Below are 5,117 nucleotides of genomic sequence, written 5' to 3'. Positions count from 1 at the left end.
AGAACAACCTTGATTGGTTTAAGACTCCTCTAAGAGTTTTGAGTTTATAATATGCAGTTCAATGGAAACTATTAAATTATTATTTTAAATATAAAATATGTATTGTCAAGATCTCAAGAATAATAGAATCAATGGGAGATCAATCAATTGATCTATCATCTATCATCTTTCTTCTTTCTTTTTATTTCTATTTATTCATATCTATATATCTATTTGTTATCTCTTCTTTTTTCTTACCTTTATATCTATCTATCATCTATTATCACTTACACATGCAGAGACAAAGATTTGTTTTAAGGAACTGACTTATGTGATATGGGTTCTGACAATCCAAAATCTGGGCAGGCCAACAAGCTGGAAATTTAGGTAATGTTGCAGTCTTAAGGAGAAATTCTTCTTCAGGAATCTTCAGTCTTTGCTCTTTATTGTTCTTTCTGTTTACCAACTCTTCTTTTCTCTTCCTCCCTTCCTTACTTCCTTTCCCCATCCCTTTCTTTCTTCCTCCATTTCTCTGTTTCTTTCTTCCTCTTTTCTTTTCTTCCTTGATTTTTTAAAATGAATGTATTCACCATTCATTCATTCATTAACAAATGAATTGGGTATCTTTACTCCACACCATGATTCATTTTCTCTAGTAAATGAGATAAAATTTTGCAAGAAATTTGTAAAGCCATAACATGGCAAATAAAAGTAGCACGTATTGCCAAATCACAAATAAAATGATGTGACTGATATGCAATTGTTATAATTAAAGAAAGAACCAAAAAAGCTTTATATTACATAAATCTCTTAGTAGGAACTTGAGATGGAAAACTACAGTAATTTATTGGGACTCCTGGGTGGCTCAGAGGTTGAGAGTCTGCCATCAGCTCAGGGCATGATCCTGGAGGCCTGGGATCGAGTCCCACATTGGGCTCCCTGCATGGAGCCTGCTTCTCCCTCTGCCTGTGTCTCTGCCTCTCTCTCTGTGTCCTCATGAATAAATAAATAAAATCTTTTAAAACAAAGAAAGTTACAATAACTTACATTTTCTCAGTATTCCAGACTTTTTAAATTATCTTCTCCTTGGATTGGAACATTTTCATTTTTGAGAGCTATATGTAAGGTAGTTTGTGTTGCCAAAAGATGTTTGTAAAGGATTTTTATGTAGTTCCCAAATATTTTAATTGCCAGTATTATCAGACCATCTATCAATAAAATGGCCTTTCACCTAAAAGCCAATATCAACTATTTTGAAAGTTTTACAAGTTACTCAAGAAAAATGTGGAAATTCTATTTATCTATACCTAGCCACATATCCAAGCTACTGCCTGATATTCCATTGTGAAATCATATAGCTCATTAGTAAGAGAACTTTTCTCTCCTCACCAAACCTAGAACTTTATGACTGGCAAGCCCATTATATTTTAATTTCCAAATGCAATAGTGGGTTCTTCTGACCTCATTGGAGAATATTTGTTAATTTTGTATTTGCACTTGATTGTTTATTATTAATGACCATTGTTCCTGCATGATGCTTAAAAATGTGATATCATTAATTTGCTTTGAAATTTACTCAAGTATAACTGTTACATTGAACAAACATCCTGTATGATGCCATCAGAAAGTGTAGTTCTTAACTCTTCCTATATGTGTAGTGTATGTTAATACAGGGTTGCAAGACTATATCTTCATCATCTTCATCAACACAAAAACATAAATATATATTGCAAAAGCTCATTATGTCTTATATTCAAACTCTATAAATTGTTTCTTTTTCTTTGGAAATGAAAGTTTTTGAACAAGCTAGGCAATGGAAATTATTTTTATAGATATTTATGCTACTACTCTCTTGGATTTAGTAGAAAAAAATCAGCAACATTATTATGTGTAGTCAGGGACCCTTTATTATTTCCCAGATGAGCCCTCAGATTTCTTTTACTATGGAATATCCATCTCTTTATCCTGATGTCTTCTTTAACTTTTCATCTTTGATTTATCTCTTCCTGCCCATATGCAGTTCTATTTTCTTTCTCTTCCAAGCTTTCATTCTTTCATTGAAAAATTTTGTTTTAATAGAAACAAGGAAAGGAGGTAAAGGCACTTCATTTTTAAGTATATGTAACTTTTATTTTAAACCTCTCTTCTGGGATGCCTGGATGGCTCAGCGGTTGAAAGTCTGCCTTAGCCCCAGGGTGTGACCCTGGGGTCCTAGAATCAAGTCCCACATTGAGATCCCTACATGAAGCCTGCTTCTCTCTCTGTGTATATCTCTGCCCCCTCTCTGAGGCTCTCATGAATAAATAAATAAATAAATAAATAAACCCCCAAAAAACAAAACAAAACAAAAAAACCTCGCTTCTGTTTGCAACCTTCCCTGTGAATCCTATCTTTGGGGTTCATGTGCTTACTAAAACAACAGCAACAACAACAAAAAACAAAACAAACACAACAAAACAAAACAAAAACCGAAAAGACCTTGATAAAAAGTCCAGAAAAAAAAATTGTCTAAAGAGTATTGAGGGACCTCACATAAAACTTGCAGTTACAGGAAGCTTCTCTCAGTTACAAAATCACTTCTTGCTTTACAGAGTGTGATTTTATTTACTTTACTCAAAACTTCAAGATTGTTTTTAATCTGATTTGCCTATTGAGACCAATGTGATATTTAACCAGCCTCTGTTTCCTGATGGTTTCCCTCCCTGGCTTCTGAAGCTTCCCAGATGTATACATGGTGTGCTCTCACATCCTGTTACCGACATTAATATATTTCACCCTTGCAACTTGTCCTTTATGACTCTTCCTACATCCACCATTGCAGACTTCTCTATTATAATGTAATCTCGGCTACTATAAATTTACATTAGTTCAAATTATGTCTTTTTTTTAGATGAAATGCAAGCACCTTGTCCTTCAACTTTCAAGAAGGCTGTCATATAACACCGGAGGAAGCTGGCAACTTTATGGGAAGCATATGTTGAGCCCTCAACATTCACCAATTAATGACCCTAATGCAAAGCAATTTAAACAAGGAGGGAAACATGCTCCAGTGTCTAAGAGAAAACAAAACAAAATAAAACAGCAAGAATAAGATTATGTGGTTTGAAGTCAAGAGGATAAGTTTTCAAAGCCTAAACAAGTGATTTGTAAAGAATAATTCCACTTTCCATAAAACTGAGAACCTGTGAAAGCTGAGAACAAGAAATCTGCAAGCAAACTGTGGATGGCAGGGCAATAGGTTATGGTCCTGAGAATATATATATATATATATATATATATATATATATATAATCCATTAGGATATATATCCTGTATATATATATATATTATCCATCCATTAGTTCATTAGATCATCATTTTATATATATATACTTTATATATATAATATATATGCATATATATATAAATTTTACATCCTCCCCAGCAATAAAGGGAGATATATTTGTGCAAAGGTAAATCTGGATGCAAATTATTATTTTTGGAGAGAAAATTATAAAAGCATAATCTGTTGGTACTGAAAGAACACAGAGGTTAATCAGTCAAAATCTCTAATCTTACAAAAGAGAACACTGAGGTATTCATTATTGAAAGTATAACTCTTAGAATATCTCTTAATTCTACTTTTCTGTTCTTAACTTTTACTACTTGTCCTTGGCACAATATTTTGACATACATTCTTTTTGTTCTAGAACATGTTAACTGTGCTTATAAAGACAAGGTCCCACAGAGAATCAGAATAACTTTTCAGAAACTCTGCCTCCCTCCCAAACTTCTCAATGTAAAATTATAATTTAGAGAAATAGCTAATTAGGGGCAGCTGGGTGGCTCAGCTGGTTAATTTTCTGACTCATGATTTCAGCTCAGGTTATGACCTCAGGATCCTGAGATAGAGCCCTGCTTTGGGCTCCACACTAGGCGTGGAGTATGCTTAAGATTTTCTCTCTCCCACACTCTGTCCCTTCTCTCCTTGTGTGTTATGTTCTCTCTCTGTCTCAAAAGAAAAAAAAAGGAAAATATCTAATTATTCATTTCAATAAAGATATAAATGTTTTTCAGTTTTTTATTATGAAACAATTGTTAAATTTTAATTCTTTTCTAATTCAAAGATATATACATATAAAAGTTGCAAAAGACAAAAAACTTATGAAGAGAAGTAGGAGAAAATAATCAGATATCCAATACTACATTTTGATGCAGTTTTTCCTATTTATTCTTATGTTTGTTGAAATAATTTTCTTTTCTTTTTTTTTTTAATTGGAATGCTTCATGAATTTGGGCGTCATTCTTGCACAGAGTTTATGCTAATCTCCTTTGTATTGTTCCAATTTTACTATGTGTTGCTAAAGTGAGCACTATTAAAGATTTTATTTATTTATTTGAGAGAGAGAGAGAGAGAGCATGAACGAGGGGAGGGGCTGACAAGGAGGGAGAGGGAGAGAGAATCTCTCTCTGAGCACAGAGCCCAACGTGGGGCTTAATCTTATGACCCTGAGATCATGACCTGAGCTGAAACCAAGAGTTTGACACCTGACTGAGCCACCCAGACACATGAGAAGCAAGCACTATTGAAATAATTTTGTACATACAGAGTTGTGATCTATTCTATCATTTTAACATTGTTTGAGACAGTTTTTTTCTATTCCATTACACATTCAACAGGTGCATAAAATTTTGTCATGTGGCTGTATAATTGTGTGTGTGTGTGTGACCTCCACCATAATCATTTATTCCAGTATTTTATATATAAAATATTAGTTTTAAACATTATTACATAAAGATTTTTCCCCAAAATTTTAATGAATTATTTCCTTAGAAGAGATTCCTAGAAGTGTTTAAAATGTACTGACATTTTAAAGGTTAATTTGTTTTCTACAAATCTTTCCTCAGTTTATACTCTCTCACTAGTATATGAGCCTGCCTGCCTCACTACAGTTTTGCCAGTAATGAGTCCTAGAGACCAAATTATTTGACAAGATCAGGCTAGAAAAGTCATCGGTTAATTTAAAAATCTAATTAAAGTAGAAAGCACATTTTTTTCATAATTTTTCATAAAATTGAAGTGTGTATATGTATGCTAACTTGCCTCTGTTGATTCAGTCAAGGGCTTGATTTGTTGGCCTCTTTGCTATTATCTTTCT

The 5,117-nt window shown here is 33.1% G+C and overlaps 1 non-coding gene across 1 annotated transcript; it reads right to left on the bottom strand.

The window, feature by feature from the left end:
• Window positions 1–4,227: 4,227 nt before the first annotated feature.
• Window positions 4,228–4,332, bottom strand: LOC140596618 (U6 spliceosomal RNA). Its single transcript, XR_011998510.1, has one exon. It is a non-coding gene; the product is annotated as a U6 spliceosomal RNA (small nuclear RNA).
• Between the last annotated feature and the right edge of the window lie 785 nt (window positions 4,333–5,117).

Source organism: Vulpes vulpes, unplaced genomic scaffold, assembly GCF_048418805.1.
Source record: "Vulpes vulpes isolate BD-2025 unplaced genomic scaffold, VulVul3 Bu000000713, whole genome shotgun sequence".
Taxonomy (NCBI): domain Eukaryota; kingdom Metazoa; phylum Chordata; class Mammalia; order Carnivora; family Canidae; genus Vulpes; species Vulpes vulpes.
This window is presented reverse-complemented; position numbering and strand designations above follow the sequence as displayed.